We start from the raw sequence: 8,999 nt of genomic DNA, 5'->3' as shown, positions 1-8,999 counted from the left end.
CCATTCCTATAAGCACATAAACACACACACACAAGTGCTATTATTTCTCCCATTTTAAAAATCACCCTCCCGTGACTCCACATACCCTTCCAATTTCAATCCTATTTCCTGCTCCCGTTTACTGAAAAGTCCTCAAAAGTCTTATCTAATCTCACTGTGTCCATTTCCTTTCCTCTAAGTCTCACTTAGACTTTCCCAATCTGGCTGTGACCCAATATCCCATTGGAATTGCTTTTGTCAAGACCACAAATGGCCTCCATGTTGTTAAGTCCCAGGGTCAATTCTCAGCAGCACATGATTGAATTGATTACTCCCTTTACCTAGAAGTGCCTCCTTCATTTGACTGCTAGAATCTACCCTCTCCTTGTTTTCTTTCTATTCTTTTTTTTAGGTTCATGCTAATTACTTTTTTTACTTTTTTATTAATACATGATAATTGTACATATTTGTGTGGTACATGTCATACTTTGATACATGCATACAATGTGTAATGATCAAATCAGGGTATTTAGGATATGCATCACCTCAAATATTTATCATTTATTTTTGTCCAGAACATTTCAAATCTTCTATTCTAGCTATTTGGAAATATACAGTACATTGGTGTTAACTATATTCACCCTACTGTGCTGCCAAACTCTAGAACTTATTCCTTCTATCTAACCATATGTTTGTACCCGTTAACAAATCTCTCTGCATCCTCCTACCCCCACCCAGCCTCTGGTAACTATCATTCCACTCTCCACCTCTATGAGATCAACATTTTACAGCTCTCACATATGAGTAAGAACATGCAATATTTGTCTTTCTGTGCCTGGCTTTTTTCACTTAATCTAATTTGAATAATTCCCCCTCAGTCTCCCTTTCTGGTTGCCCATATACTGACCTCTAAATGTTGGAGTTCCTGAAGCTCATTCCTTGCACTTTTCTCTTGTATGTACTTGCTCCCTGGGCAGCCTCATTCAGTCCTGTGACTTCAAATATCATCTACGTACTGATAAATCCCACATTTTTATCTCTAGCCTGGATCTCTCCCCTGAACTACAACTCATGTGTCAAACTGCCTACTTAGCAGCTCCACCTGAATATTTTAAATGCATATAAAGCTTAGCATGTCCAAACTGAGCTTCAGATCTTTCCCTTAAATCCTGCTTCTTCCTCAGTCTCATTCTTCAAAGTAAACAATTCCAGTCTTTCATTTCCTTATGGTTAAACCTTGGTATAACCTTTGACTTTACTCTTTCACACCTGAATTTGACCTGTCAGCAAAATCTTACTAAGCTCTACCTTTAAAATATGGTACAGAGGCATACCTCAAAGATATTGTGGGTTCAGTTCCAGACCATCACAATAAAGTGAATATAGCAATAAAGTGAGTCACAGAAATTTTTTGGTTTCCCAGTACATAGAAAACTTATGTTTCTACTATAGTTTATTAAGTGCACAATAGCATTCTGTCTTTAAAAATGTACTTATTGGCCAGGCACAGTGGCTCACACCTGTAATCCCAGCACTTTGGGAGGGTGAGGCAGGTGGATCACTTGAGGTCAGGAGTTCGAGACCAGCCTGGACAACATGGTGAAACCTCGTCTATACTAAAAATATAAAAATGAGCCAGGTGCGGGGCAGGCGCCTGTAATCCCCACTACTTGGGAGGCTGAGGCAGGGGAATCGTTTGAACCCGGGAGGCAGTGGTTGCAGTGAGCCAAGATCACGCCACTGCACTCCAGCCTGGGCAACAAAAGCAAAACTCCATCTCGAAAAGAAAAGAAAAAAAATGTACTTATCTTAATTTTAAAATACTTTTTGTTGTTGTTGTTGTTGTTGTTGAGACAGGGTCTAGCTCTGTCACCCAGACTGGGGTGCAGTGGTGTGATCTTGGCTCACTGCAGCCTCCACCTTCTGGATTCAAGTGATCCTCCCAACTCAGCCTCCCAAGTAGCTGGGATCACAGGTGTGCACCAACACACCAGGCTAATTTTTGTATTTTTTGTAGAGTTTTTTTTTTTTTTTTTTTGAGATGGAGTCTCACTCTGTTGCCCAGGCTGAAGTGCAGTGGCATAATCTCAGCTCACTGCAACCTCCACCTCCCAGGTTCAAGTGATTCTCCTGCCTCAGCCTCCTGAGTAGCTGGGATTACAGGCACGTGCCACCACATCTGGCTAATGTTTGCATTTTTAGTAGAGACAGTGTTTTGCCATGTTGGCCAGGCTGGTCTTAAATTCCTGACCTCAAGTGATCCACCCGCCTCGGCCTCCCAAAGTGCTGGGATTACAGGCGTGAGCCACCGCTCCCAGCCTGAGATGGGGTTTTGCCATGTTGCCCAGGCTGGTCTCAAAGTCCTGAGCTCAAGCGATCTGCCCACCTCAGCCTCTCAAAGTGCTTACAGGTGTGAGCCACTGCATCTGGCCCCAAAATACTTTATTCCTAAAAAAAAAAATGCTAACAATCATCTGAGCCTTCAGCAAGTCATAATCTTTATGCTGGTGGAGGCTCCATGTTGATGGCTGCTGACTGATCAGGGTGGTGGTATTTGCTAAAGGGTGGGGTGGCTGTGACAATTTCTTTTCTTTTTTTTTTTTCTGAGACCGAGTCTCCCTCTTGTTGCCCAGGCTGGAGTACAATGACACGATCTCGTCTCACTGCAACCTCCGCCTCCTGGGTTCAAGCGATTCTCCTGCCTCAGCTTCCCGAGTAGCTGAGATTACAGGCATGCCCCACCATGCCCAGCTAATTTTTGTATTTTTAGTAGAGATGGGGTTTCAACATGTTGGCCAGGCTGGTCTTGAACTCCTGACCTCAAGTAATCCACCTGCCTCGGCCTCCCAAAGTGCTAGGATTACAGGCATGAGCCACTGTGCCCGGGCTTTTTTTTTTTTTTTTTTTTGGTGACAGAGTCCTGCTCTGTCACCCAGGCTGGAGTGCAGTGGTACGATCTTGGCTCACTGCAACCTCTGCCTCCTGGGTTCAAGCAATTCTCCTGCCTTAGCCTCCCAAGTAGCTGGGATTACAGGTGTGTGCCACCATGCCAGCTGTGACAATTTCTTAAAATAAGACAATGTAGCATTTGCCACATGAATTGACACTTCCTTTCATGAAAGATTTATCTCTAGTATGCAGTACTATTTGATAGCATTTTACTCATAGTAGAATATCTTCCAAAATTGGACTCAGTCCTCTCAAACCCTGCTGCTGCTTTATCAACTAAGTTTATGTCATATTCTAAATCCTTTGTTGTCATTTCTACCATTCTACATTTCACAGTATCTTCATCAGGAGTAGATTCCATCTCAAGAAACCACTTTCTGGCTAGGCACGATGGCACACACCTGTAATCCCAGAACTTTGGGAGTCCAGAGTGAGAGAATCACTTGAGCTTGGGCATTCTAAACCAGCCTTGGCAACATAGTGAGACCCCCATCTCCTCACAAAAATTATTTTTAATTAGCTGAGCAGGGTGGTGCACACATGTAGTACTAGTTACTTGGAAGGTTGAACCAGGAGGATGGCTTGAGTCTAGGAGGTCAAGGTTGCAGTGAGCCATGATTGCCAGCCTGGGCAACACAGTGAGACTCTGTCTCTATTTAAAAAAAAAAAAAAAAAGAGGCTGGGCATGGTGGCTCACACCTGTAATCCCAGCACTTTGGGAGGTCAAGCCAGGAGGATCACTTGAGGTCAGGAGTCCGAGAACAGCCTGGTCAGCATGGTGAAACCCCGTCTCCACTAAAAATACAAAAATTAGCCAGTCATGGTGGTGGACACCTGTAATCCCAGCTACTTGGGAGGCTGAGGCAGGAGAATCGCTTGAGCTTGAGAGGTTAAGGTTGCAGTGAGCAGAGATCACATCACTGCACTCAAGCCTGGGTGACAGAGCGAGACTCCACCTCAAAAAAAAAAAGAAAAGAAGAAGAAATCACTTATTTGCTCATCCATAAGAAGCAACTCTGCATCCATTTAAATTTTATCATGAGATTGCAGCAATTCAGTCACATCTTCAGGTTCCATTTCTAATTCTAGTTCCCTTGCTACTTCTATCATATCTGCAGTTACTTCCTCTAGTGAAGTCTTGAGCCCCTCTGAAAGTCATCCATGAGTTATAGAGTCACTTTCTTCCAAACTCCTGTAAATGTTGGTTTTTGGCTTCCTCCCTGGAACCACAAATATTCTTAATGGCATCTAGAATGGTGAATCCTTTCCAGAAGGTTTTCAATGTACTTTGCCCAAATCCATCAGCAGAATCACTTATCTATGGCAGCTATAGCCTTATGAAATGTAATTTTAAATAATAAGACTTGCAGGTTTAAATTACTCCTTGATCCATGGGCTGCAGAAAGGATGTGTATTAGCAGGCATGAAAACAACATTCATCTCCTTGTACATCTCCATTAGAGCTCTTGGGTGACTAAATGCATTGTGAATGAGTATGAGCAGTAATCTTTGTAATCTTTTTTCTTTCTTCTTCTTCTTCTTTTTTTTTTTTTGTAATAACCTTTTGAAAGCAACCTTTTTTCTGATCAATAGGTCTCAACAGTGGACTAAAAAATTCAATAGGGGCCAGGAACAATGGCTCACATCTCTAATCCCAGCATTTAGGAGGTGGAGTCAGGAGTGTCTCTTGATGCCAGGAGTTTGAGGATCAGCCTGGGCAACATAGCAAGACCCTGTCTCTACAAAAAATTTAAAAAATTTAAAAATTGGCTGGGTGTGGTGGCTCATGCCTGTAATCCCAGCACTTTGGGAGGCCAAGGCAGGCGGATCACCTGAGGTCAGGAGTTCAAGACCAGTCTGGCCAACATGGTGAAACCCTGTCTCTACTAAAAAAAAAAAAAAAAAAATACAAAAATTAGCTGGGCATGGTGGTGGACAACTGTAATCCAAGCTCAGGAGGCTGAGGCAGGAGAAGCACTTGAACCCGGGAGGTGGAAGTTGCAGTGAGCCGAGATTGTGCCATTGCACTCCAGCCTGGGTTACGGAGCAAGACTCCATCTCAAAAAAAAAAAAAGAAAAAAAAATTGAGTTCCAGGTGCAAGGCAGACACTGAGGAGAGCAGAGTGCAGCAGCTGAAGGCTGGTGAGTCAGAGCCATGATGTTCTGGATTGAGGGCCTCACACCGAAGCTGGACCTGGAGGAGATGAAACAGAACAGAAGACATGCAAAGATGTGATCTCCTCCATACGGAACTTCCTCAGCTACGTGGCCCTACTGCAAGTCACTCCTTTTATCTTAAAGAAATTGGACAGCATATGAAGATTGGGCATCATGTGTGAATGCATAATACGAAGAATCTGGCTACAGTTTCTACTCCTCTCTGCAAGTGAAAAGGCCCAGAAAGGTGTAAGAGACCCTTTGAATGGACATATTCAACAAATTCTGCTTGTTAAGAACAACTTTGGCTCTGGTAACTGACCTTCGTAGCTAAAATATAAAACTATAAGGAAGTATAAAAAATAAAATAATTAGCTGGGTGTGGTGGCACATACCTGTGGTCCCAGCTACTCAGGAGACTGAGGTGGAAGGATCACTTGGCCCAAGAGATCAAGGCTGCAGTGGGCTGTAATTGTGCAACTACACTCCAGCCTGAATCACAGAGCAAGACCGTCTCAAAAAATATATACAGGCTGCACATGGTGGCTCACGCCTGTAATCCCAGCACTTTGGGAGGCCTAGGTGGGGGGATCACTTGAGATCAGGAGTTCAAGACCAGCCTGGCCAACATGGCGAAACCCCGTCTCTACTAAAAATGCAAAAATTAGCCAGGCATGGTGGCACACGCTTGTAATCCCAGCTACTCAGGAGGCTGAGACAGGAGAATTGCTTGAACCCAGGAGCCGAGATCGTACCACTGTACCCCAGCCTGGGCAACAGAGCAAAGCTCTGCCTCAAAAAAAAAAAATATATATATATATATATATAAATATATATATATATGAAACCATACTGTAAAAAAGAGGTGTGCTGTCATCCAGAGTTTGTTGTTTCATTTCTAGAGCATAAGCAGAGTAGAGTTAGCATAATTCTCAAAGGCCTTAGGATTTTCAGAATGATCGATGAGGAACTGGCTTCAACTTAAAGTCACCAGCTGCATTAGCACCTAGCAAGAGAGTCAGCCACTCCCTTGAAGCTGTGAAGCCAGGCATTGACTTTTGTCTAGCTATAAAAGTTCTAGATGGCATCTTGTTCCAATGGAAAGTTGTTTCATCTACATTGAAAATCTGTTGTTTTGCCTTCAGATCAGTGATGTCAAAAAAAAGAAAAGAAAAGAAAAAATCTGTTGTTTAGTGTACTCACCTTCATCAACTATCTCAGCCAGATCTTCTGGATAACTTGCTGCTGCTTCTACATCAGCACTTGCTGCTTCACCTTGCACTTTTATGTCATGGATATGGTTTCTTTTCTTAAACCTCATGGACCAACCTCTTCTAGCTTAAAACTTATCTCCTGAAGCTTCCTCATCTCCCTTCGCCTTCATAGAATTGCTCTGGATTAGGCTTCAGCTTAAAGGCATATTGTAGCTGGTTTGATCTTCTATCCAGATCACTCTTACTTTCTCCATATCAGCAATAAGGCAGTTTCGCTTTCTTATTATTCATATGTTCACTGGAGTAGCATTTTATTTATTTATTTATTTATTTATTTATTTATTTGAGACAGTCTCAAATAAATAACAATAAATGTTGCCCAGGCTGGTCTCAAAATCCTGGGCTCAAGTGACCCTCTGGCCTGTCTCCCAAGTAGCTGGGATTACACATGTGCATCATGCCCATCAACATCTTTTTTTTTTTTTTAAGATGGAGTTTCATTCTTGTTGTCTAGGCTGGAGTGCAATGGCACGATCTCGGCTCACTGCAACCTCTGCCTCCTAGGTTCAAGCGATTCTCCTGCCTCAGCCTCCCTAGTAGCTGGGATTACAGGCACCTGCCACCACACCCAGCTAATTTTTTATATTTTTAGTAGAGATGGGGTTTCACTATGTTGGCCAGGCTGGTCTCAAACTCCTAAGCTCAGGTGATCCACCTGCCTCAGCCTCCCACAGTGCTGGGATTACAGGCGTGAGCCACTGCACCTGGCCAACACTTTTAATTTCCTTCAATAACTTTTCCTTTGCATTCACAACTTTGCAAACTGTCACAAGAGGCCTAGTTTTCAGCCTATCTCTGCTTTTGACATGCCTTCCTCACTAAACAATAATTTCTAGCTTTCGATTTATAGTGAGAAATGGCCAGGCACAGTGGCTCACTCCTGTAATCCCAGTGCTTTGGGAGACAAGGCAAGAGGATCACTTAAGGCAAGAAGTTCAAGACCAGCTTGGGCAAAATAGCAAGACCCCCCATCTCTACAAAACATTAAATAGTCTGGGCACAGTGGCTCATGCTTGTGGTCCCAGCACTTGGAGAGGCCGAAGCAGGAGGATCGGTTGAGCTCAGGAGTTCAAGACCAGCCTGGGCAATACAGTGAGACCTCATCTCCAAAAAAAAAAAAGTAAATATGGCCGGGAGTGGTGGCTCATGCCTGTAATCCCAGCACTTTGGGAGGCTGAGGCGGGTGGATCACCTGAGATCAGGAGTTCCGAGACCAACCCGACCAACATGGTGAAACCCCGTCTTTACTAAAGATACAAAAAACTAGCCGGGTGCGATGGCAGGTGCCTGTAATCCCAGCTACTTGGGAGGCTGAGGCAAGAGAATTGCTTGAACCCAGGAGGTGGAGGTTGCAGTGAGCCAAGATTGTGCCATTGCACTTCAGCCTGTGTGACAGAGCAAGGCTCTGTCTCAAAAATAAATAAATAAATGAATAAATAAATATCAAAAATTTAAAAATAAGTAATAAAAACAAAGTGAGAAATATGCGACTCTTCTTTCCACTTGAACACTTACTTAGACACCATTGTAGGGTTATTAATTGGCCTAATTTCAATATTGTCATGTCTCAGGGAATAGGTAGGCCTGAGGAGAGAGAGACACAGGGGAATGCTGGTTGGTGGAGCAGTCAGAACACATACAACATTTACTGATTATGTTCACCATTTTATATGGGCACAGCTTGTAGCACTCCCAAAACAATTTCAATAGTAGCATCAAAGATCACTGATCACAGATCACCATAACGGATAATAATAAGGACAAAGTTGTATTAGTTTTTTTGTATGTTTGGTTTTCTTTTCTTTTTTTTAATAAATTGATGTGGAGGTCTTACTATGTTGCACAGGCTGGTTTCAAACTCCTGAGCTCAGGTAATCCGCCTGCCTTGGCCTACCAAAGTGCTGGGACTATAGGCATGAGCCACCGCACTCAGCTATGTTTGGGTTTTTTTAGAGACAAGAGTCTCGCTGTGTCACCCAGGCAGGGGTGCAGTGGCATAATCATAGCGTTACTGCAGCCTCAAACTCCTGGACTCAAGCAATCCTCCAGCTTCAGCCTCTGAGCGACTGGGACTACAGGTGCATGCCACCACAACCAGCTAAGGCAAAGTTTTAAATATTGTGAGAATTACTAAAATGTGACACAAAGACATGAAGTCAGCACATGCTACTGGAAAAATGGCACCAATAGACTTGCTGGATGAAGGGTTACCACAAACCTTCAATTTGTGGGGGAAAAAAACCACACAATATCTACAAAGCACAATAAAGTGAAGCACAATAAAAACAAGGTATGCGGCTGGGCGTGATGGCTCATGCCTGTAATCCCAGCACTTTGGGAGGCCAAGGCAGGTGGATCACGAGGTCAGGAGTTCAAGACCAGCCTGGCCAACATGGTGAAACCCCGTCTCTACTAAAAATACAAAAATTAGCCAGGCATGGTGGTACACGCCAGTCATCCCAGCTACTTGGGGGGTTGAGGCAGGAGAATTGCTTGAACCCGGGAGGCAGAGGTTGTGGTGCACCTAGATCGCACCACTGCACTGCGGCCTGGGCAACAGAGTGAGACTCTGTCTCACAAAAACAAAAACAAAAACAAAAAAACAAAAAACAAGGTATGTTTGTATCTGTAATCAGACCA

At 43.5% G+C, this 8,999-nt stretch overlaps 1 pseudogene; it reads left to right on the top strand.

Moving 5' to 3' along the window:
* Positions 1–1,523: 1,523 nt before the first annotated feature.
* Positions 1,524–7,025, top strand: LOC129394973 (mitochondrial import receptor subunit TOM5 homolog; annotated as a pseudogene).
* Positions 7,026–8,999: the final 1,974 nt, after the last annotated feature.

This window comes from Pan paniscus, chromosome 1, assembly GCF_029289425.2.
Source record: "Pan paniscus chromosome 1, NHGRI_mPanPan1-v2.0_pri, whole genome shotgun sequence".
Lineage (NCBI taxonomy): Eukaryota > Metazoa > Chordata > Mammalia > Primates > Hominidae > Pan > Pan paniscus.
This window is presented reverse-complemented; position numbering and strand designations above follow the sequence as displayed.